Genomic DNA, 27192 nt, shown 5'->3' on the forward strand with positions numbered 1-27192 from the left:
TCCTTGAAAAATTATTTTCGCTTCAATTTGTTGGCAGATTTGAAAGCGCAGGAATGCCAAGATTTTGACATGACAAGCTCAACCAAATGATATCCTCCTTCATCAAAGCAAATCTTGGGCATCTTATTATTTTTCTGTACGTCAACGTTATGATCCTGGAGCGCTTCACCCTTCTTTGCTTGAAGAGGTTAGAAGGATGTCAGCCCCCTAGATGGACTACTCTGAACACAGATGGTGCCGTGTCTCCCTCATCCTCTACTGGTACTGCTTGGTTGTCTCATCAGAGACCACCAAGGTAAATGGATTGTAGGTTTTAAGTTTTAACAAATATGTTGAATATTTCAACCTCTCCATGCTGAACTCTGGGGCATTCTTGAAGGTTTTCGAATTGTTTGGTCTAATGGTTTTGAATACTTACAGTGTCAAATCGATTACAACAAAGCTTTCAGCCTTGTTACGTCTTATACAACGCACTCCAACTCTCTTGCGCTTGTTCGAGCTATGTCTAGTGTTACCTCAAAAGCTTGGCATGTCCAATCTATCCTGATTCGTCGAGAAGCCAATTTCCCGATAGACTTCATGGCAAAGTTACCTCCGTCCGATGGTGGCTCGACTAGAATCTACATGAAACCGCCCCAAGGAGCTAATATTTATTTGAAGAGGGACTTCATTGCCCCCTTATATTAGAAACTAGTACTGTTTTGGCTTTTAGCCCTCTTCTACTAAAAAAAAAAGTTCACTGATTTTATGTAGTTTACTACTATGTTTTACCAAGAGACAATGTCATCGTTATAATTGTAAACTACCATTATGGAAGAAGACTATGCTTTTGGAAGGCTCAAAAATCTTTTCTTCTTCCAGTATAATGAGCTTCGACTCCATCACCAAATTCTTGCAAAATTGTTCTCAAACAAAGAATCTTATAGCCACCAAAAATTTTCCATGCTGAATTGCTTAAAAAAAGTTTGCTTTTTCTCTCTCCCTATATCCGAAGCCAACTGCTGCTAACTTATGCCACCTGTTCTGACAGAAAATCCAGCCTTGAAATCTTGATCAAATACCTCAAATCCATGAACCCCAAAAACCCATTGCCCTTTAATCTGATAATGTCTGATTTTTCAAAAAAAAATGGGTTCGCGCTTTTTGCACTAAAATCCTTTTCTTTTATGCACTTGAAAGGCATTTCTACGGATACTTATGCTTTGTGTAGTTCCATAACAGCTTCGTCCTCGTTGAGGAAAGTTGAATTCGGTAAACAAATTCATTCCCAAGTTTCGAAATCAGGTTGGATTTCGAGTGTCTTTGTAGGCAGTGCTCTTATAGATTTTTACGCAAAATCGTCACTCATTGCTGATGCAGCCGCGATGTTCGATGAAATTCCTCTCAAGAACTCTGTTTGCGCGAATGCTCTTTTATCGGGGTTCTGCGAAGCAAAGTTGTGGGTTGAGGGACTTGTACTTGTTAGGAAGATGCCTGGATTGAATTTGGATTATGATCATTTCACATTATCGGCTACGTTACGTGCATGTACAGGGCTTTCGGCCATTGATTTGAGGAGGCAGGTGCATGGACATTTGATCCGTAGAGTTTATAACTTGGTGGACGATCTGTTTTTGCAAAGTTCAATTTGGCAGGGATGAGATTGGGAAGGGAGAAAAGAAGGGATGTTCTTCTCTGGACATCAATGCTCGGCGTGTATGGAAGAAATGGACATTTCGAAGAAGTGATTTCGCTATTCAAAGAGATGTTGGAGGGGATCGAGCCAGATGAGGTTGCATTCGTGACGGTCATCTCCGCATGTCGTCACACCGGTCAAGTACGACTAGCTCTTGAGTATTTCGACCGCATGAACCGCGTGTATAAGTTGATTCCGAGTCCGGAGCACTACAGTTGTGTGGTTGATTTACTATGCAGGGCTGGTGAGGTGGAGAAGGCAATGTAGATGGTGAATGAGATGCACCACTACAATTGTGGTATTTCGTTGTGGGTGGCTTTGCTTAGTGCTTGCAGTGAGCATGGGAATGTTGTGTTGGGTCAATTTGCTGCTAGAAAGGCACTTGAATTGGACCCCAGAATGTTGGAGTGTATGTTCAGCTATCGATTTTATACGCTAGATTACAAATGTGGGATGAGATTGCGCAGTTAAGAGAGACGATGAAGAAAGAGGATTAAAGAAAGATATTGGGTTTAGTTGATCCATGTTAATAGTTGAATGGGGCAGCAACTACCAAAGGAAACACATAATTTGTGGTTGGTTTAATTCTTAGTCCAAATGTGTATTGTTGTGACCAATTTTGCTTAAACGTAGATATACTTGGACATTTTGTTTAAGGCTAAATCCACATGAACAATAAGTATGAGCTTTCAGCTGCATCACCCATATGATGGGCAGAACAAAAATTTAATAAAAAATTATTATTTATAAATACAGTTTTTCTTAATAAAGGAGACTAGGTATTTTTTTATTTATTTTAAGAAAATATATTTTAATATTAATTAATGTTTAAAAAAAATAATTGGAGGGACCAAGTCTCCTTTTGGACCCTACGAAGTTCTACCTTTCAATGGTACATCTAAATTTCTTTTAGGGTGAACACACATTATAATAATTGTTGACACTAATTTTCCACCATAATCGCAACTCCCTCTTCACGCCTCACACAACCGTGGCCGGTTCTCTCGGCACCCACGTTCCCGAATCCTCCGGCGCAAGGAAGGCAAGTCACAACCAAGTAGAAGTTTAATCTTCGTATGACTAAAAAAATGGGGACTAAAAATAGTAAATGTTATCCTATAAATTGATGTAAATCGAGCACACTAGGGGGATGGAGAGGAGAATCATTCGAAGCAAAAAAAACATACGAGGAGCAACGATTTGACAAAAGAATCGAGAGGAGAAAAAAGAAAATAGAGAGAACAAGGGAGATTCGAACGATCGACTGAAAGAAAAGACAGGGAAGAACAACATACCTCGAAACAATTACGATCAAACAACGGAATAATCAGATCGGATTAGTGAAAAGTCGAAAGGTTTTTAACATTTTCGTGGAGTTGAAGGCCTCTTCTCGCAAAACCAGGGACGGATACGAATTGTTGGCGTTGAGACGAACCTTCCGTTGAAGTTTGAAATCAAACGACGAAGAGTGACTGCGAACGACGGTTCACCTGTTCCCGGCGAAAGCATTGTAACATTCACTCTGCCTCTCTCTTTCTGTGTTTTACGTGAACCAGTGATAAAGATGAGCCTTTTTTGTGTTTTGTTTATGAACATGTTTTAATACATTTGTTAAATTAAGAAATTAATCATTTTAGTTTTAGATAAAGTTTGATATAGCTTCATTCTTTTGAATTGCAACACTTTGGTCACTAATGTAAATTATGTCATTTTTTATTTTTTTATTTTATTTTTTTATTTCAAAATGTAACCCTTTCTTATTTTTATTTATTTTATATTCTATTTCGTTTTTTTATTATATATATATATATATATATATATTATTCTCTTATTTTTATTATTTTTTTTTTATTCTTTATATTTATTTTTTCAATTTTTTATTTTATTATTATTTTTATTTTATAATTATTGGTTTTGATTTATTATTTTATTATTCTATTATTTTGTTTTTTATCTAATATTTATTTATTATTTTTCTATCTAACATTTTCGTCCTTTTCTATAAGAATTTCAATCGATCAAAAGGTAAGCGATTTGAATCGAATGTTTTAAATTTTAATTTAAATTTTAAATTTTCGCATTTAAAGACAACTGATAAAATTAATTGGTATCAAAATGGCAGTTCAAGGGTGTTAATCCTTCCTTGACCGTAACCGACTCTCGAACCTGACACGTTTTTGGTACAACGCAGATCAGGTAAGATGGTGTCTGACCCACCTAAATTCATTTTAAAATGGTCGGTGTCGACTCAAACCCAAATCAATTCAAGTCGAAGCCCAATTCTGGGCCCAACCGAAAGACGGTAGCGACAGCTTGGCGACTCTGTTGGGGACAGGTAAGTGAGTCAGGCCAGAATTAATTTTTGATTGTCTTTTTATGCGAAAATAGTAAATTTTAATTTTAATTTATTTATTCGATTCCAATTATTTACCTTTGATTATTTTTCAAATAAATAGTTGTACTGGCATTTGTTTCAATGATTTCAGACTTTTGAAAAGTTTCTATCTCTGGCTCTATATCCGAGCTCCAAACCCTATTTAAGTGAGGGTGAAAGCGACGCCTTCGTGTGAATTTATTCACCGCACAAGCCTAGCAAGTAGCATTCGAGATTCATATACCTTATGTCTTCGTGTGAATTTATTCACCATGCAGGCATAAGAGAATGTTTCCTCTCGAGTTTAACTTAGTCCACATAAGCTTGTAATGGGCTTAGGACTAAGGGTCTGGCAAGCCTAAAGGGGTACCGACAAGAAGAACTCGAGTACCTTTTCTTATAACCTAAACCGGGAGAGTACAGAGAATTAGAGCCCACCCCAAAACCTCATTCCAAACCCTAGACTGCTTTGATTTTATTTCCTGCTTTACTTTCTATTCAAAGCATGCGAACTAGACAAATATGCGGTTTAGGATTTGTTTGAAATTAGCATGCGGGATAGAGATCATGTCCGGGTAGGAACAATAAGCATGTGGGGTAGATATCATGTGGGATAGGATTTTTCATTTTTATTATTGTTTTGATTTACCTCACTAACTCTTTTTATTTTTGTTCTCTTTTATTTTGTTTTCATCGTTTGCATCATTTAAAATGAGGTGTTGATCCACCAAAACATGTTTGTTAAACATGAATAATATGCATTAATGGACAAAGGGGTTATAATACAAAGAGATAAAAAGCTCACAAGCACATCCGTGGTCAAAGAATACTCAGAGACAAAAGTTGTAGGGGCAAGACGAGGAAAAGGTTACTGACTCGGAGAGTCATTTCGAAAACTACGAGAACAAGATGGCGAAACCCTAGCTAAGCTGGAGACCATTATTGACGAATTCTAGAAATAAGTCGATAAACTTAGGATGGAGGGCTCCGATGGCACTTTCGTTTGGAACAAGCTCGGCATAGAGTGAAAGCCGGAGATGCAGTCCTTCGAGACCTTTTTTGGGGAAAGTACCTTGTCATATGAACAAGTTTAGCCAAAGAAACCAGAATGGTTCGACAGGATATTCAACCGGTGAAAAAAAGGCAGAAGATGAATCAACTTATCAAAAGCTATGGGGGATCTATACCATCAAAAAGTTTTTTGTCTCTTCAGACGTAACACTTTTTCCCCTAATAAGGATTATTTAGAATAACAGGCACATTTTTTGGATCAATGTCTCGAACATTTCATGCATCATGCATTCTTTCATATTTCGCATAATTTTCTTTTTTTCATTGCATTCACATAAACTAACAAGATATTTTTATAACGTAAGGGTACAAACACTGGGCATACCTCCACAAGCTTCGGACACGTGTCATCCTCATTCAAACCGAAAAGAATATGGAAGCCATAATTACTCAGATCGAAGAGAACATGTTGAAGCTCCAGGGAGAGTTAGAAGAAAAGATAAATCAGAATAACCAGAGTACCCTAGATGCAATCATGAAAGGCCAAGAGTCATTGGTCGATCAAATCGTTGCCAAGTTAGCTGGCCTATGTCAGACAAGTGTTCCTGGGGCAGGCTCATCGGAAGGGGTAACCATGCCACCTACCCCGCAATTGGTTGTCTCACCTAGAATCTTACCAGGACTTCAAAATAATTCGGATAGATACCGCATTCCGAAATTTGATGAAGAGGTCAAAACAACGAGGGTAGAAATTACCATTAAACCAGGAGGTAGAACGAGTGGAAAATCTCCCCGGAAGAAGAAACAAATAGAGATCATCAACATTTCAAAATCTTTTACAGCCGTACCCTCTTCTAAGTAATAACCAAAGAAGGAAAATGAGCATTTTGATCCCATTCTCAAGACATACAAGGAGCTCTACCAATAACTGTTTGACGCACATGTGGTGTCACACATACCTCTAAAGCCCCCATACCATAGGTGGTATGACAAAAATGTGCACTGTTAATATCATGGCGGTATTCCAGGGCACGCTATTGAAAATTGCCTCCCCTTTAAGAGGGTTATCCAAAGGATGCGCAACAGGGGTTGGATTCATTTTAATAATTCAGAATCACCCTATGTTGTACAGAACCCTCTACCTAATCATCAAGAGAATAAAGAAAGTGCAATCACCGAGGAAAAGGGTAAAAAGGCCAAAACCAGAGTTTCCGAAGTAAAGATACCTCTTGCCTGGGTATGGAGGCAAATGATAAATGCGGGGTTTCTTGCACCACATCTTAGCACATCAGATCCCAAATGTGGCAGTCATTGTTGTTATCACAATGAAGATAGACATGATGTACAAGAATGTGCCGAATTTAGAGCCTTGATCCAGCTAATGATGAACCGAAAAGAGCTGGAATTTTATGATGAAAGCGATGACACTCCCAAAGCAGAAAAAGTCATGGCAAATGGGGCATCCTGATGAGGCCTTATTCAATTTTGAGGCGTCTTGTTTGAATTTGTTTTTTTTAACTTTCTCATGTTTGGAACTTGTTTTCGAACTTTCTTTGGATATTTTAATGAATTTATGCGGAGCATTGAATCAACTTTACAACTAGAAATTCTTTGAATATCAACTGAATTAAAAAAAATCCGTAAATGATTCAGAGTTACAGATCTTTGACAAGTTAACATGATAAAAAACTTATAAACAATGACTTTTGACCTTACTTTAGAAAGATACACTCAAACACCTTACCATTTTCTTGCAAACAACCAATATAGCATTTTCCCTTCATAAGGCTTGGTATTTAGATAGGTGCGGACAACATGGGGCATCATTTACATATGACAATTACTATACTTTTTTGTTTAAAACGTTCAATGATGATGATGATCTTTACAGATGGAACAGTCGAATAGGTGAATCTAGTTTAGGTCAGTTGCTTGGAAATTGAGCTCTAAAGATGAAATTTTTTACCTTCAACAAACACCTAGACTATAACAGGTTCTTCTTGACAATCTTAAGAAATTAAATCCGTAAAACTGAGCTATTCCGCTAAGGCAATTGGTTATAGAGGAAACTTGAAAGCCCTGGCCTTATGAGTAGATTACGTTCAAACCATGACATTGCTCAAACACTTGGCAATTCGGTGTTTGCTCCACTGTTATTGTCCGGCCAAAGTCTCTGTGATGAGATGAACCCTTCAGTTAACTTGATAAAACTGATTATAATGTTAAGTTGTCCCTCTAAAGCAATTGGTTAAACGCCCCAGCTTTATGGATTCAGCTAGCCAGATAACGAACAAATTAAATCAAATTTATCTAAGCAAAAAGTTTCGGTAAAATAGACTAAGGGAGTTAAGGAACACCTGTTATAGTCAATTTCACACGAGCACTCAAGAATTTCATTTTTAGACAATATTTTTGCAATACCTTTGTTATATGAGCTTACAAAACTTGAACAAATGGAAGATTTCAGATGACCGAAATAAAAGGTCTAGTAATTGATCATGCTAGTTGCGTCATTTTGTTCGCACCCAATTAAAATGCCAAACCAAAAAAAAACATGTTGCGATATTTCAAAAAATGACATTTTGGATAATCGAAACCTTAAAAAGGAGGTCAACCTAAAGCCAAATCATCCATTTGAACATTTGTCAAAAAGCTGTAACTCTGAGAGCATTAAAAGAGTTATTGATTCCTTTGATATACTTTGAACTCATGTTTATAATTTGATTCAATTGCGATCAATATTTTACAGTATTTTTATCATTTTACCTCCTAAAACAAGAAAAATGATAAAAACATTTTCAAACAGAACAATCTCAGATTTGAAAGGTCTGTAAAGCCAAAGCTCGAAAAAAGAATGGGGCACGATCATTTCCAAGGACCAGATTGGCAGACAAAGCACGAGACTCCATCCAAGAAATAACACATAATTCATTCATGTTGCATGCATCTTAGACATTTTTAGGTGCATCACATTCATCATTAGCACACAAGACTTTTGCAGCTTTTAGAGTCAAGTTTCGACTTCAGGATAAAGATACTCAATTCACAAGTGCCTTTAAAGAACAATGGTGGTTACTTAACTCAGCAGTGAGAAGCTACACCTCAACCGACTTGACATATCTACAGATCTCAGAATCAATTTCAGATAGGTTCGAGAACCAATTCAAATCAAATCCAGTTCAGCTCAACTCAACAATGAGTAGCATGTTTCCAGTTAATGTCTTCAAGCCATATTTCAATTCCACGACGGAAGATATCCGGCTGACAGAATTTATCAGTGGGCTTTCATGTGAAGAGGAGTCATCCAAAAATCATATTACATGGTTCAGACCCGCTTAGAGGAACCACCTGAAGAACTATGACCGGCTTAAACCTGTGAAGGAAAGCCATTTTTTTAAAAAACATCATTTGCAGCATAGCTTAAGTCGAGAAGGGTTATCTGCCAAAGACCCTCGAGTTTGATTACACTCAGCTTCAAGGGCACATCATTTACAGTATAGCTCAAGGCTAGAAGGGTTATTTGTGACCAAAAGACCTTCGAGTTCGACTACGCTCAGCTCCAAGGCATATCATTTGCAGCATAACTCAAGGCTAGAAGGGTTATCTGCCAACAAAGACCTTCGATTTTGACTACGCTCAGCTCCAAGGCAAATCATTTGCAAAATATCTCAAGGCAAGAAGGGTTATTTGCCATCAAAAGACCTTCGAGTTCGACTACGCTTAGCTCCAAGGCATATCATTTACAGCATAACTCAAGGCTAGAAGGGTTATCTGTGACCAAAATACCTTCGAGTTTGACTACGCTCAGCTCCAAGGCACATAATTTGCAACATAACTCAAGGCAAGAAGGGTTATTTGCCAACAAAAGACCTTCGAGTTCGACTACGCTCAACTCCAAGGCATATTATTTGCAGCATAACATAAGTTGAGAAAGGTTATCTTCCAACCAAAGACCTTTGAGTTCGACTACGCTCAACTCCAAGGCATATCATTTGCAGCATAGCTTAAGTCGAGAAGGGCTATCTGCCAAAGACCCTCGAGTTCGATTACACTCAGCTTCGATGGCACATCATTTACAACATAACTCAAGGCTAGAAGGGTTATCTGTGACCAAAAGTCTTTCGAGTTCGACTACGCTCAGCTCTAAGCATAACTTAAGTCGAGAAGGGTTATCTGCCAACCAAAGACACTCGAGTTCGACTACTCTCAGCTCCAAGGCACATCATTTACATCATAGATCAAGGCAAGAAGGGCTATATATCAATAAAATTGTCGTGTTCGATTCCATTCAGCTCGATGACACCTCAATCACACTACTGTCCGGCTGCAATCGAGGTTTTCAAGCCGAGAAGAAAAACTGGGTTAGTCGTGCCTTAGTGACAAGGAACTGTTTTTCGACAGCATAGCTTAAGTCGAGAAAAACTATCTATCAATGAAGACCTTTCTAGTTCGATTTCATTCAGCTCAAGGGCCTATCAACTACATGGTGGAGTCAATGAACTATTTTCCAGTCAAATTTTTAATCAAGGTCTTTAAATCGAGAAGAAGACTGAAGTGGACTATAATTTGACGATAAAAAACCACATTCTGATTCAAATTCTGAACTGCGACTTTAATTCCATATTTCAAGATGGACTCGATTTCGCGATGGAAGAGCCATTCACAACTCAATTCGATAGGGAGTTATTATTAATGGAAATATCAGAGTCAATTTTCAACTCCACCGAACGAAAATTTGTGTATTTTTATCTTTGTCCTATTTTTCGTTCCACGAAAAAGGATAAAGAGGAGTAGCTGTTGACACTAATTTTCCGCCAAAATTGGAACTCCCTCTTCACGCCTCACACAACTGTCGTCGGTTCTCTCGGCACCCACGTTCCCGAATCCTCCGGCGCAAGGAAGGCAAGTCACAACCAAGCAGAAGTTTAATCTTCGTATGACTCAAAAAACCGGGACTAAAAATAGTAAATGTTATCCTATAAATTGATGTAAATTGAGCACACTAGGGGAATGAAGAGGAGAATCATTTGAAGCAAAAAAACATACGAGGAGCAACGATTTGACAAAATAATCGGAAGGAGAAAAAAGAAAATAGAGAGAACAATGGAGATTCGAACGATCGACTGAAAGAAAAGGCAGGGAAGAAAAACATACCTCGAAACAATTACAATCCAACGGCGGAATAATCAAATCGGATTAGTGAAAAGTCGAAAGGTTTTTAACTTTTTCGTGGAATTGAAGGCCTCTTCTCGCAAAACCATGGACGAATCCGAATTGTTGGCATTGAGACGAACCTTCCGTTGAAGTTTGAAATCAAACGGCGAAGAGTGACTGCGAATGGCGGTTCACTTGTTCCCGACGAAAGCATTGTAACATTCACTCTGCCTCTCTCTTTCTGTGTTTTACGTGAACCACTGATAAAGATGAGCCTTTTTTGTGTTTTGTTTATGAACATGTGTTTAATACATTGGTTAAATTAAGAAATTAATCATTTTAGTTTTAGATAAAGTTTGATATAGCTTCATTCTCTTGAATTGCAACACTTTGGTCACTAATGTAAATTATGTCATTTTTTATTTTATTTTATTTATTTAAAAATGTAACCCTTTCTTATTTTTATTTGTTTTATATTCTATTTCGTTTTTTTTTATTTTTTATATATATATATTTTTTATTCTCTTATTTTTATTATTTTTTTGATTTATTCTTTTATATTTATTTTTTCAATTTTTTTATTTTTTCATTTTTTAATTATTGGTTTTGGTTTATTATTTTATTATTTTATTATTTTGTCTTTTTTATCTAATATTTATTTATTATTTCTCTATCTAACATTTTCGTCCTTTTCTATAAGAATTTCAATCGATCAAAAGGTAAACGATTCGAATCTAATGTTTTAAATTTTAATTTTAATATCAAATTTTCGCATTTAAAGACAACTGATAAATTAATTGGTACCGAAAGGGCAGTTCAAGGGTGTTAATTCTTCCTTGACCGTAACCGACTCCCGAACCTGACACGTTTTTGTTACAACGCATATTAAGTAAGATGGTGTCCGACCCACCTAAATTCATTTTAAAATTGTCGGTGGCGACTCTAACCCAAATCAATTCAAGTCGAAGCCCAATTCTAGGCCAAACCGAAAGACGGTCGGGACAATAACAATAATAATATAAATTTTATATACAAATAAAATTTCAAAAAAGATAAAATTAATAAAATAAATAGGAATTTTTTTCCCCAAAATAAACACTTTATCGAGGAGTGAATTCGTCATTGTGCATGGCCTCATTTGTACGAGGTACAAATTAATTTGTTGCTAATTTCTCAGGCTTTTAATTTAAGTCTGGCTGGGACCGATTAGAAAAGGAAATAATATTAAAAAAATATTTATAATAATTGATTAAATAGTTATTTTAGATTTTTTTATGTATTTTAATTTTAATATTTTATTTTAAGATAAAAAATCAAGATATTTAACTGAATAGTAATTTTAGTCTTTAGTCTTTGTTCTCTTTAGCTTTTTAACATCTCAGTGTTTTATTTTAGGACAAAAACCTTTAATTTTAGAATGTTAATTGTTAGTTGCTTACCAATTTTCATCCACATAATTTCTTTTTGTTTTAAAATAAAATATTAGAGGCTAAAATACTCAAAACAAAAGTACGAGTCAAAATTATTATTTAAGTAATAGTTAATTGCATTACATGTCTCTAAACTGACACTTATTTTAAATTAGTCCTTAATTTTTTTGAATATTTCAATTTCATATCTAAATTTTTATATTAAATTGGTCCCCAAAATTTTGAATCTTCCAATTTCATCCTCAAATTCATCCAAATATGTAATTAGTTTCAACCATTGTTTAACCTAAATTTTATTTTTTAAAACATGTGATAATATAAAATTGAACTAATGATTTTATTAACAAGGGATGTGATTAGTATATACATATAGTTTGGGATGAATTTGAAATATTCTAAAAGTTTGGGGACTAGTTTAGAATGAAGGCCATAGTTTGGGGATGAAATTGAAATGTTCAAAAGTTTCAGGACTAATTTAGAATGCCCATAGTTTAAGGATGAAAATGCAATGTTTAAAAGTTTAGGAATTAATTGAAAATGAGGATTATAATTTGAGGAAATGTGATGCAATTAACTCTTTAATTAAAAGTTAAAGAATTTTGGGTACATTATGCGTTTAATACCTAAACTATCAATTTTAGTACCTAAATTTTTATTTTTTTTAAATCATATATGTCGTTTAATTTTATTTCATTTCAGTACACCCGTTAAACACTTAACGTTAAGTTTTAAAAAATTAAAAGTTTACGTTCTAAAATGGGGTTAAAATTAATAGTTTAGGTACTAAACACATTAAAATTTTAATGTTGAGATACTAAAAGATGTAATGTCCTGATTAAGACCAATTTTTAATGTTGGATTTTCTGTCCTTCCCCTCCTACTGAAGATATTTGGTGATTGTTGGAATTTCTCACAATGTTTGTGATTCAGTGATTCCATTTTTAACTGACAACTCTCTAATCAAAATAACTTATCTTCTACTCCATTCGTGGAAAACCAAAAATTACAAAGCCTATAGGCAAAATGTTGATTGTAAAATTGTGTTCTCCAGATATCATCATTTGAAGTTATACTCAGAAGATGAATCTGGCCCTATGTAAAAGAAGAAACCAGTTGTCGTGGAATCCTATGATGAGGTCGTATTCACAGGTCGTATTCACAGAACCGTCGGAGAGTTTTTTAGCTTGTGTTCAGAATCATCCACCTGTAACTTTCCCCAGATTACCAGCTGGTTTTACTTTACCACCCCCAGGTTTATTCCTATGCCTTTTCTTTGAAATATTTTTTTTTCATCCATATGTTTCATTAGCGTACCTCTAAATTGCTTGCAGTAACACAGGATGAAAGTAAAAGGAAAATAGGTGACAGTAAGGACCATCCCCTAAGCCATTGGTTCTTGAATTTCTCTGAAACTGATGAGCTATTACAACTTGCAGCTGCTCGTCAGCAGGTAAGCAAGCATAATATTTACTTCCTAGGATGAATTTCATATTTGTGAAATTTGAATTGCATCCAGAGTTGAATTTGGTTTGTCCTCAAACTTATTCTCAAACATCTTTAAATGATTTGGTCCATTATGGCATTATCATGTGTAGATGTTGAGAAATTCAAATGTTTAGACATCTTAAATGGAATGTGTAGGTACAAACTCATATTGCTAAGATCAGACGACAAATTAGCTTGACGGATGGGCAGAATCAACCGTTCAAACCACTCTGACAGTGAATTTCTGTAGTGGAAATTTTGAGACTTTCACTTCCATTTCAAATAGATTTTGTGGAAAAGGCATCTGATGGCATTGTAATGTAACTGAGATATGTATCCTCTAAGACTTTGCGGAGTTTTGTCTCTTTTTCTTCTTCTTTTCCTTAGCTTTTGAGATCTGTACTAATAAAAGAATGGCAAAAAGAACAGTGTGTGCTATTTATTTCTTTAATAGAAGGTAAATTTACTAATTGAAAAAGACCAGTTTCTGCCAAGTGCTCTTTGGAACTCTTCAGATGTACAAAGTATAAGAAAATCAGAACTGGTGTTAAAAATTAAGATTTATGCAGATTTAAGATAATGTGGAACGGTTAAGTCATGCTAGGAAAACTAATGACAATTCCCAAGAGAGGTGGCATTATGTTATTTTCGATCGGGAAACTGAGGGCTGTTGGCACAATAGTATTAACTCGAGCTTGAGTTCGAGCTTCAGTTAAGAATGAGAAAATTTCGGGTTCAAGTTTCTTCTAACTTGAGTCAAGTTTTAACTATTTTTTTTGAGGTGATCTGAGCTTAAATTTTTTATTTTGAATTCGAGTTGACCTTATTAATTTTAAGTTTTCAAACTTTTAAGTCGAACTGTACTCAACTTTAAATTTTTTGAGTTTGTAAACACTCGTTTTCGTCCGGGGTTTCAATCATTTATTTCTAAAAGTTCTAATTTTTAATCTTATTTGTTTTTAGCCAATTTCATTTGTTTAGTTTAAAAATTATTATTATTTTTAATATTATTACGTACATTATACTAAATAAATTAGGTTTATTAATTTAATTAGTGTTATATACGTATTTAAAGTTTAATTTTAACCATCACTAAATATATTTGTTTTTTATTATTAATTGTAATAAAACTAAATATATATAAAGGTCTTTGTTTTTATTAAAAGTTATTTACAACTATATAATTATAGATATTAAATATATATTAAATAAATAAATAAAAAGTTAATATTGTACATGTTATAAAGACCCAAATCACATTACAAATGTCCAGTCAAATCCAAAACGCCAATTACCATATAAGACCCAATTAACATACAACTCAAACCAATAGAATCAGCTCCAATCCAATTGAGGCCCACGTATGGAAGGCCCACTCCAAACATATAAAGCAGCTAGGGTTTGTCACTATACCCTAACTAGTGTCGCGCAATTGAGGACCATCAGATCTGGATCCATTCAACGATCCAGATCGTATGAAGAAATCTATATCTATTGTCGTTGCTCAATTGACTCGTTAAAGGTGTTCAACTCGCCAACCCAAAACCTAAAAAAAAAAACTATTTATCCAAAAAAAAAAACCTAAAAAAACTGAGTAATTCTCAGAAAAAATTATCAGACCAAACCAAGTACCTGACCTGTGATCCCAGATGGATGGGGCTAAGCCTGAGTCAAAATATTTTTATAACTGGATACCTGATCCGATAGTTTTAATATATATATATATATAGTTTAAATTATATTTTTATTTTATGCTCCTTAATGTTATATCTTAATATTAAATTTAAATCCCTAATTTTTCTTAGATTTGTATTATATACTTTTAAGTTTTGATTTTTTTCATTTTTTTTTATTAATTTGTCAATAAGATTGAAAGAAAAATCTAATTTTATATTTTCAATATTTTTTTGAAATAAACTTTAATATATATATTCAAATATTTATCCTTAAAATTAATTTCAAACCATTACTTTTTGTGTATAGATTGTATATTATCAACTTTTAAATTTTTATGTTTTTCATATGTCATTTTTTTTAAATAAAAAAAATGAACAAGATACCATTGATCCGAAAATAAACGTACTCGAATTTTATAAATATCCGACAACTGGGTACATTGACTTAATGAATGGGTCGACAAATATACTACTAGAGAACCGAGTACTCATAACAACCACTGTGCAAATAGAAATACAAGAATAAGAGATAAGGGTTCGTTAATTTTTTTCTTGAAAACGGATTGTAGAAAAAAGATGCCAAGGTAAAAAAAAGTGTCTCGATATATTTCGTAACATGGAGCATTGTAAGGGATACTATATCCCCCGATTCAAAATCAATGAGAAAACAATCAAATAATACACACAGTGGTTCATATGTTTTTCTTTTTTCTCTTCTCCCATATGAAAACAGATAATCAATAATAAAAATCTTCTCCCCGATTATTCGAAAAGCAAGAGAAATAAAAAAAAAAAATCTCAGAACTAAGCAACACAAAACCTTTCAAAGGTACCCTCGTTTCACATGCATGGCGTTGTTTAGTTTAGATAAGTAAAAGAGAGGGAGTGAGGGGTTCGTTTACTTGAGCTTCTCACCAGATTCGAGTTGTCATCGCGTTAAGGAGTCGAAAAGTCACGGTCTCTCGGCCATTTAGAAGCTTGCATGTCGCCGGAGTCATAAATTCGAAGGGTTGAGACTTTTTTTAGGCGTTCAGGGTTATCTTGAGATTCTTGATCTTCAGGTTTGGTGTTAAGAGTAGAGATCGTGAGATTTGAAGTTGTTTCGGGTCAGTTGGGGTTCGTTTGGTCATCGCTGGTGGTGATCGACGGCGTTGATGAAGAGCTTTGGAGCTCCTGGCATAGAGACAAGATGAGAAAAGGATAGAAGAGTATAAGGAGACACTGTGCTTTAGGTTTAGGATTAGGGTTTACCAAACTCATCTAAAATGTAGCATATATACACCCTTATTCTATTTTTTGTTTAATATTCGAAATGTTTGTCCTTATTTTGAGATTTTCTCTTTTCGTGTATATTAGTTTGCTAGGGTTAATATTTTGGTTATTCGTACTCGCACCCCTGAACATTTTCCGTATTTGCACAATTTAGTCATTCGGACTTCATTTTTTTTAAATTATCTCGATTTTAACCTGATGTTTATATTTATTATAATTTAATCACTATTTCTACTATTTATGTCTTATTTCAGTTTGAGTCCCTATTAATTTTATTCTTGCTTATTTAGTCCTTAAATTAATGTTATTATTAATAAACACTACGATCTTTTACTTTTTTAATTTATTGGTTAATTCATTAAATTTATACTTTTGTAAATTATTATTAATTGATTTATAATTTAGTTTAATTCTTAATTTGTACATATTTGGGCCCTTTTAATTTATCTTTCTTTGTATTTTAATCCATTAAATTTATTGTATATATTTCATTGTAATTAGTTTATTTTTTTGCCTTATTTTGTATATTCTTTAATTTATTCCCTATTCATTTTTTTATTTTAGATTAAGTCCTTAAAATGAGTTTTTTACGATTTAGTCCTAGAATTTTATTAATTATATAGTTGTAAATATTAAATATATATTAATTAAATAAAAAACTAATATTATTTAATGTTTTATTGTACAAGTTACAAAGACCCAAATTACATTAAAATTGTCCAGTCAAGCCCAAAATGCCAATTACAATACAAGACCCAATTAACATACAACTCAACCAATGGAATCAGCACCAATCCAATTGAGGCCGAAGTATAGAAGGCTCACTCCAAACAATACCCTAGCCAGCGCCGCACAATTGAGGACCATCGGATCTGTACCCATTCAACGGTCCAGATCGTATTAAGAAATTAGGATTTCTTAACCTTCATCTTTTAATTTATCTCGACTTTAACCTGATGTTTATATTTATTGCAATTTAGTTACTGTTTATGCTATTCTGTTTTATTTTAGTTTGAGTCCCTGTTAATTTTATTCTCGCTTATTTAGTCCCTAAACTAATATTGTTATTAATAGACACTAAGATATTTTAATTTTTTTAATTGGTTAATTCATTAAATTTATAAATTATTATTAATTTATTTTTAATTTAGTTTAATTCTTAATTCGTACATATTTAGCCCTTTTAATTTTTAATCCATGAAATTTATTGTATATATTTCATTGTAATTTCATTATTTTTTGTCTTATTTTGTATATTTTTTAATTTATTCCCTATTCATTTATTTATTTTAGATTAAGTACTTAAACATAGTTTCTTTATGATTTAGTCCTAGAATTTTGTAGTTAGGTGAGTAATTTGATTTGGTCCTCGTATTAACGTCGGAGGGTCAAAATTGATTATTCAATTAATTAATTATAATTATTAATTAGAGTCTTAACTCTAGTTTAGTTTCACTTTAGTCTCTAAGTTTTAGAATTAGGAGAATTTTCAATTTGGTCCTCACATTAATCTTTGATTTGTTCTTTAATTTAATAATTAATTAGGATTAATAATTAGAGCCTTCACTTTAGTTTAATTTCACTTTTAGTCCTTTAATTTAGGGAATGATCGATTTGTTCATCACCTTAATATCGAAGAGTCCATTTTGATTATTCAATTCAATAATTAATTAAAATTAATTATTATTAATATTAAAGCATACAATTTTAGTTATAGTCCTTTAAGTTCTTTAAATTTCATAATTTGACACTTTAAGTTAGAAGATTGTCTTAATTAACCAACTAGTGTAATAGGTTCATAAATGATTGTTTGATTGCATTTGATTTTTTTTTAAAATAAGACAATGTTCATTTATCAGAGTTAATAGTGTATCTTCTACATAAATGCCCGGGGTGATCATTGTTGATTCACGAAGTAAATAAACATCAATTTCAAAATCCTATATAATGATTTTTTAATCTTCGAGGCAATGTTTGTTTATTGGGATCAATAACGAAGATTTTACATAAATGCTCAAGGGTGGTCGTAATTGGTCTTGGTAAGCCAACATTCTTTTTCAAAATTTGCATACATAATGATTTTTAAATTAAATAAAACCTCGAACTCAAAATTTTTAATTTTAAATATAGGGTAATCAATTAGGTATCAATTTTAGGTGCTGTGGGATGACAATCCTTTCTCACGTGTAACCGACTCCCGAACTTGATATCTGATTTTCGTAGACCAAAATTTGATATTTTTATGTTTTATTAAAATTAACTGATTCTAGGTTTTCAATTACACCTTAAAAATGATTGGTGGCGACTCCAACATTTCATAAAAATCTTTTCAAAAAAACCTCCATTATCGTAACTAGTCGGCTTTTTCCCGTGAAGTATCAGTTGCGACATAGTTAAATCAAACTCAATAATACTCAAACTAAACTTATTTACTATCCAACTTATTGGGTTTAGGTAGCTATCACCTCAACTAAATACAATTTCAAAAAATTATGTAAGTGTAATAAAAAATATTAAAATGAATTGAGATAAAAAAATGTTTTTTAGACATTTATCCATTTATATTATGAAAAAACTTTAGTTCAATTGAAATTGATCAAAATACCCATCATATTAATACAAAAGGAAAGAATATATTACAAATTTTCAATGCAACCCTTTCTTCCCCAATCTCGTGTGCTTACGAAAAGCAGAGGAAACAGTAAGACCCCAAAACTCCCTTGAAGCCATGCCCCACGTACTCATCCACCTCCCAATCAAAGCCGTCAATCTCAGACCATGTTCTTTCGTTATCCCAAAACCACCGGTTGATATTCATCTTCGCACCAACCCCACAACCATAAAGTGCATGGCGAATCCCAGGAGAGTTAAGATGGTAGCGAAACAGATAAGGAGAGAGCTCTCCGACATGCTTTTAACCGACAAAGTTTTGCAATACGCTGTCTGCCTGAAACCGCATTGGGAGCCGACCACTACCTCTCTTCTTTTACTACCATAAGTGACGTTGAAGTTTCGGCCTATTTACAGGTATCCATTTGTGTATACATGTAAAAGAATATATATGACTTTTTTTGTGTATATATATATATATATATATATATGTCAAACCGTGGGTGAATATAGTTTTTGTTCTGGTGAATGGTATTTCATTGTAAATTTCTGTTGGAACAAATGTGTGCCCTCTTAATTTGGGTGGAGAACCACAATCGGTATAAAGACGGGTGTTAGCATATGATTTTATGTGAGATAGGAAGAGAAATGTGGTGCGGTAGAGAAGAAGGAAGAGAGGGACTGTTAGTATTAGCTGGAAGGTATTTATATTGCCCTAGTTTATGGTGTCACAGGTACGATAATTCTAGCTACTACTAGGTCAGGATACGTAAGGTAATTCTAGCTACTACTAGTTCAGGATAATTAAATTTGTCAGATATTGTATTTTACTCGGCTAAATCACTAGACTTGTCAGAAATTTTAATTTTGTCTATATACTATGGTTGGTCTGAAGATTATGATACTTCTTTGTCTGAAGGATGTGATTCCTTGGAAGCTCTGGTAAGCGGAGAGTCTATCAGGAGATCTTAGCCGGCGGAGAGCCGGCAGTTTCCAGAGAGAACCTCTGGAGGTATAACTAAATTTGTTTATGGCTAACCTTGTGGTTCTTGGGACTGAAGGCAAAATTAATAACATTTTTGGGTTGTAAGTGATTATTCTTAAATTTTGTAGGGTTGGTTGTTATTGGGATGATGGATACGCTTAGAAAGTGCTAGAGATTCATTATATATAACTAAGAAGTCTCCATACCCAGACACATGAAATTCATTTACAACATTGCAGCTCATTGCTGTTTGAATTTATTTAAACCAGATTCTGTAATCTAATCATTCAAACCCTTTTTGTCCATTATAGTAGGTTGTTAATGTATATGTATCTGTTTTTGGTGACAAGAGAGGCAAGGAGATTGCACTTTCCGGGTTGAAATCAAAAGCGATATATGTTAGAAGCGAGCTCGGAAAGCGTATGAAGTTGCGGCTTACCCCTGAGATTCGCTTCATTGAAAATGAATCACTAGAGAGAGGAAGCAGGGAAAGTGTTTGTAATCTATTGCTTTACATCATTATAATTTTACTTGTTTTATGGCTAATTGCATCAGCACAGCTGAGTCCTCATACTGATTTGAGAATTCATATAGGTAATTGCGATATTAGATAGAACAAAGGATGAAAAAAAGACTGCAGCAGATGAATTTGAAGAAGAAATTGAGTCATCTGATCAAGATGACAAAGATTGGGACGGTGAAGACCCTGATGAGGACATTATCTACATAAAGTAGTTGCCTTCTCTTTTACTCTGTGTTTTCCGGGGAAAGAATCAAGTTATGAAGTTGCCATAACATCTTTACAGGTATGTTTGAAAAATTTATTCTGACCGGAAGATTATGAACAATTCGCCCTACTTTCCGTTAAAACCGGTAGGTACTTGCAAGGATTTCGAAAATCACATCCTTTTGTTGAAACCAAGAAACTTAAAAGTGCTTGTACTTGATAATGGCGTCCCAGTTATAGGGAGATTGGTAGTTTTAGGTCTACAACATATCGGGTTTCTCGATGTTTTAGAGGAGATGATCTCTCTTTAGAAACACACATACATAAGATGAAACTGTAGAGTATTTTTTTTCATTCAACAGCATATAGCTAGCGTTGCATAACTATTTTGCTGCGTTAATGTGTAAATTTCCTAACGCACAGACCAAGCAAGTCTTCTGACTTGGTGCCACTGCTATTGTATCTTTTACCCTTGTGTTGAGTCTATAAATAGGTATTTATGTTTTCATTTCATATGGCACTTCAAGAGAAATATCTCTAAGCAATGGTGTGTTTTAGAAATACTCTCCATGATTTTTATAAACTTGTTCGGAGTATACTTTAAATACTGAGAGAGTATCACAAAGTTCACTCTATCTTTCGAGTGGAATTTGAAGAACCGTGTTAACCTGAGGGTCATTCGTTTATTGTAGCGATTACACACATCATTTTATTTAATTACCGAAGTCATTCTAAATGAATCTATCTAGAAATTTTGCCGTGTTTGTTTCACTTAATTCTTTCTTGCACAATATATATATATATAATTAATGTAGTGATCAAATTAACACGGAATGCTAGTTTAGATTGGAAGATCCAAGATGTTAAGTGCGCTCAAAACTGATCGTTTTCGATGAAGTTATCGTGTAAATGTTTCTACTGGAGGATTATTTGTTTCCACCCCTTGCTTAATTGCACTGTGATGGGGTTGATTATTGTAGTTTAGTTAAGGGAATCACCTCACTGCCTTTAGGTGTTATTCTGGTTGCATTAACCTACAGAGTGTTTCCCTTGTACTGGTTGCAGTTTTTAGTGCAGAAGTGAAATGCCCGACATGAGAATTAGTCCTGAGTCTGGCATGCAAGATTTTTTATATTAAGTCACTTGAGTAGTAAAAGGGAATGTTGTTCTCCTTAGAGGACTCAAATTCGAACAATTACGTCCGCAAGATGTGCGTGCATTGTTAATAGACTAAATTTTTTTTGAACAGATATGTACCGTAAATTTTGTTCAATCTAAAGTATTTATGTTGAAGATTTGACATCACTATCTTTATAGGAAAAAGTGTTGTATTTATACCGATACTACTACATTATTAATTATCATTTTAGTAGGGGCAAATTTCTTCTTTTGAATAGTTTAGGATAATTATGGGATAATATTTATTCAGAATTTTCTAAGTCATTGACGATACACATACCCTACAAATATAGTTGTTCGAACTCGTACACTCTAATTAATACTTAATTACTGTAAGGTGTAACACCCCAAACTATGTGTTAGTGACTAAATTGTAAAACTTCAGAATTTGGTGATTAAAGTGAATAGTTGAATAGTTAATGACTTATCTGGAAATAGTTTATGAATTATTGTTAGTAATTATTAAATGAAGTAAAAGGCAAATTGGTCATTTGACATTAAAGATATTTTCCCCTTTAATAAGAGAGAAACACGTATGGGGGAGAAGTAGCTGGAAATCTCTCTTCTTCTTCTTGTTTTCTTCTTCTCTAACGTGAAGCACCCAAGTCAAGGTAAGTTTTCTGATTAGTTGATTATTTGTTGATTTTAAGTATGAGTTTTGATCCTTAGGTAATACTTAAGCTTAAGAAAAGCTTAAGTTGTCTTAAAATCAAAAGATGAAGAAGTTATGAAAGATTAAAGAGAAGAGGTTTTTAAGGGAATTTCTGGAAAATAGTTAATAAAGGAACTTTGAGATGGAATTTGACCTGTCATAGGTGTGAATAAGAAGTTATAAATGTTAGAAATAAGTTTGGATTTCATGGAAAATTTAGTAAGATCATTAGTTTTAAGAATCTGAATGATATATGAGAGATAATAAAGTGTTGGAATGATAAAAGTTAGTTAAAATGGTTGTAGTTGAGTTTAGTGGAATGAAAGGAGTTTTATATGAGGAAATTCAATGAAGAGTTGATGAATTTTCGGGTGAAAAAGCCTATTTTGGGCAGAGTGTATCGGTACCCTAAGTATGTGTACCAATACCCTCTTGAACGAAAAATCACAGAATACAATAAGGGTAACGATACCTTAAGGTGTGTATCGATACCCCCTAAAGGAAAAAGTGAATATTGGTCTATTAAATTCGTTTAAGTTAATAGCATCAAATTATAAGGTTTAGGCTTTTAATAATTGTCTTGAAAATTATATTTATGTAGATACATAGCCTAAACGAGTTCCGGAATAATTAAAGAATTAGGATCGAATCAAAGCAAGCAAGGCTAAGGTGAGTGCAATTTAATTTGTCCTTATGTTATTAATCAAACATTGGCTTGCGATGAGCCAGTGACGGAATTATTATGGTAAGAAATAACTTCTAAAATGTTATGTGATGTGTATATGAAAATATGATATCAGTTGTGTGATATGTCTGACATGTTATTCTATGTGATATGATACGATCTACATGATTACATGCACATGTGATATATGTGAAATGATATACGTGATTACATGCACTTGTGACATATGTTATATGACATGGACCTATGTGCCTACATGAGAAAGAATACAAGTTATGTGACTGTGAATATGTGAATATATGTCTATGAGAAGACATATCCATGTGACATGTGAATATACTTGAATAATACATGTTATATGATATGATATATATGTTTACACATACATGTGGTATGTGAAGAAAGAAGGAACAAGTGATATAACTGTTATAAATGATAATGCCCATGTTATGTGATATGAGAGCTAGTGGTATAGTTGGCATGCCAAGAGTCGAGGGTTACCTATGTCTTTCGGGACATATGAGCAGGATTACCTATGTCCTTTGGGACATATGGACATGATTTCCTATGTCTTTCGGGACATATGGATAGTTACCTATATTCTTCGGAACATATGGATAGGTCCTTCGGGACACAGATTTCACATGCCACTCAGTGGATCTTATACGAGCTGTGGTGATAGCATAGTGCACAACCTCTATGTACTCACATACTTTAAGTTCTCAACAGTATACATGACTTTAAAGATAATAAAGAACTTGATATATTATGTGTGTTCCTTTGTGAAATGGTGTCTGTGATACATAACGTGCATAAATGATAAGTTCATGATCATAGGATAATAAAAATGAAGATAATAATATAATTACATATGTGTATTTGTTATATGAGATGTTATGTGTTTGTATATGATATGAGATTGGTAATGGTTTATGCATTGGTGTTATTTAGAGTTTACATTATATGCTGATATTGTATAAAAAGAAATTAGTGATGATAAAATAAGTAATGATAAGCATGTTAATGATGAGAATAAGTATGTATATATGTATGATGTTATGTTACATGATATGTGCATGTGTGTATATGTTACAGGAAAGAATATGTGCTTTGGTATGATATGGTAGTATCAAATGTTCATGCATTGTAGAAGTTACAGTTATATCACAGTTTTATGTATGCCTCACTAAGTTAACGACTTAGCGTGTGATTGTTTCACACGTAGGTTCCGAGAAGAGGAAGATTGATAAAAGTTATGCAAGACATGTCAGTTTCTCCTTTTCAAATATCAGATCAGAAAAGAATTGAATAGTTTGTATTTTGTAATACTAATTATGGCTGGCATGTAAATAAAGATTTGAATCCGATATGTTTTAATCGGTTTTGTAAAATCATATGATTGAGTTTTGTAACGGTTTAAATGTATTTATGTAAATGATAACTTGATAGTGATGGAAGGTTAAGTTTTTATGAGTTTTATATATGTTTGGGCGAAATTACTGTAGCAGGGTATTGGTACACTGTAGCAGGGTATCGATACCCCTGTAGCATTTTGGAAAATTTTTAGCATCGGTACTGTTTATTACTGTTCATGGTACTATTTGCACAGTATCGATACTTCATATAGTATAGTACTATTCATACAATATAGTAATATTCATAAAAACATTTTTATGACTTAAATTTGTTATAACGAAACATAATTCAACAGTATATTATCGTATTTTCTTAATATTAGTAAAAGTTTTAAAATTGTTCACTATTTTGTACAAGTAAATGTTTTGAAATGTCAATGTGACACCTCGGATTCGTATCCGGGTCAGGTACGGGTTGGAGGTATTGCATAAGGAATACTGAAGATCAATTTGCAGGGAATTAGCCATTATTCATGTAATTTGTGACAATATATTTTTTTCATATGACAAATTCTTATTAATTTTTTTTGAATTTTCAATAATTTTATTTAACTTGAAAAAATATTTCAAAAAGTTTTGATAATCTTTTCCATTAATAACAAGTAATATTCTGCTAAATGTTTGTTCTAATAGAATCTCATATTTATCAATGTTGTAAAGGGAAAAAGGACCAAAATATATATGAAAGATGAAAGTACAATACTATACAATTCAAATTAAATACATGCCAATTTTTTTAAAAATTAAATTGAGGGCTTATATGCTATGACCAAAAGAAAAACTTGAAAGCATTATAAGTTAGAAAAGTAAGAGATCAAGCTGATAGAGATTCTATCCATAACATTACCCAATAATTACAGTAATTCAGTCAGCGCCATGGTTTTGTAGCTTAATATCATATGTATAAATCGAATTTGAAATGAAACTAGGGTCATCAGGGAAGGGCAACAATGGAGGACAACATTAACATGAGCTTTCCATTTACTCCATAATACATCAACTTTTGGAATAGCAAAAAAAATTGTTCACTTCACAAGATGTATATTTTGTTGCGGAATACGACTATCGGATAGAGTAAAATCACAACTGATAATTTGAGAAAATAAAGATAAAGAAGACACAAATTTTACGTGGAAAACCCCTAAATAATTTAGGGTAAAAACCACGGGCAACGGTAGAAGAATTTCACTATGAGAAAATAAGAATTATAACTTCTCTCTATCCACCAAGGAGAAAACAATATCAATTCTCTCTTGAAAAAAGGTGAAAACAACTCTAAAGAAATTCTCTAAATTCTCTAGTATTGGGAGAAAGCTAGAATGATTTGGGATGGTTTTAAAGCTAAATGAGCTAGGGTATTTATAATTGAAGCTTAAGGACTAATCTTATAAATATCCTAAAGTTTAGTGACTAAAGTTTGTAATTTGCCCATTTAATTTTCAACCATTGTTGCACCTAATTTTGACATTGTATATTTGGTGCCTAATTTGGACTAATTTCCAGCCGCCCATGCTTTGACATTTCAACAATCTCCCACTTGAAGATTTGATTGGAACAATCATATCTTCATACCATTCTTTCTACCTTGTACCATCATGTTGCTTATGTCTCTGAAAGGCCACAAGAGGATCGACACCAGGTAAATTTATCAGCATTGATTGCCTTCGTCATGAAATCTGCTATGTTGTCTTTGGTATGGATCTTCTGCATATCTATCGTTCATTCTTTCACCTTTTCACAAATGAAATGGTACTGAACTCGTATGTGCTTTATCCTTGAATGAAATGCTGGATTCCTTGCTAGATGCAAGGCGCTTTGACTATCAAAATAGAGAGGCATACTCTTGATTGTGACCAAGCTCCTTCAATAGCATCTTCAACCAAATTGCTTCTTTACTGGCTTATATAGATGCTATATATTTTGTCTCTGTTGTGGATGTAGCCACAACTGACTGTAATTTTGAAACCCAACTTACAGCTCCACCAATAACTTTAAACACATATCCTGTCGTAGATTTGCTTTTATTCAAATCCCCTGCATAGTCAAAATCTACATACCCATTGATTAATAAGTTTGATCCTCCATAACATAATAAAACATTTGAGGTCCATTTGATGTATCTCAAGATCCTCTTTACAGTATTCCAATGCTCTTTACCTGGATTCGTCATGTACCGGCTAACCACTCCCACTTCTTGTGCAATGTTTGGTCTTGTGCATATCATAACGAACATTAAACTTCCTACTGTCGATGCATACACATTCGAGACATCTCCATCCTCTCTTCTTCACTGCTAGGACTCATACTGGAGGATAATTTGAAGTTAATAGGAAGAGGGGTAGAAATTGGCTTACAATCTTGCATGTTGAATTGTGATAAGATTTCTTCAAGTAATTCTTTTGTGAAAGCCAAATTTTCCTATTACTTCTGTCTCGGTGAATTTGCATCCCTAGAATCTTGTTTGTTGATCCCAAGTCCTCCATTTCAAATTCCCTAGCCAATTGTGCCTTCAATTCTTTAATATGATCTTTGTTGGGTCCTGCAACCAACATGACATCCACATACAATAGCAATATAACAAAATCGTTATCACCAGACCTCTTGAAATAAGCACAAGGGTCTGCATTAAGTCTGTTGTATCTAAGGAACATAATGAATGAATCAAATATCTTATACCAATACCTCGGTGCCTTCTTTAGACCGTACAGAGATTTGTTCAACTTGCAAACCAAATTCTTCTTTTCTTTTTCTTCAAAACCTTATGCTGGAGCATGTAAATTTCTTCTTCAAGATTTCTATGAAGAAAAGCTGTTTTAACATCTAGCTGCTCTAGATTTAAGTTCAATATAGAACACATTTCCA

General features: G+C 33.5%; 3 pseudogenes; all 3 read left to right on the forward strand.

Moving 5' to 3' along the window:
• The first annotated feature begins 814 nt into the window (after positions 1-814).
• LOC120120840 lies at positions 815-2294 on the forward strand (annotated as a pseudogene).
• A 3301-nt stretch (positions 2295-5595) lies between these two features.
• Positions 5596-13552, forward strand: LOC120120909 (annotated as a pseudogene).
• Positions 13553-18750: 5198 nt separating this feature from the next.
• Positions 18751-20673, forward strand: LOC120120878 (annotated as a pseudogene).
• The last annotated feature ends 6519 nt before the right edge of the window (positions 20674-27192 follow it).

The sequence above is a fragment of the Hibiscus syriacus genome, unplaced genomic scaffold (assembly GCF_006381635.1).
Source record: "Hibiscus syriacus cultivar Baekdansim isolate YM2019G1 unplaced genomic scaffold, ASM638163v2 tig00110348_pilon, whole genome shotgun sequence".
Lineage (NCBI taxonomy): Eukaryota > Viridiplantae > Streptophyta > Magnoliopsida > Malvales > Malvaceae > Hibiscus > Hibiscus syriacus.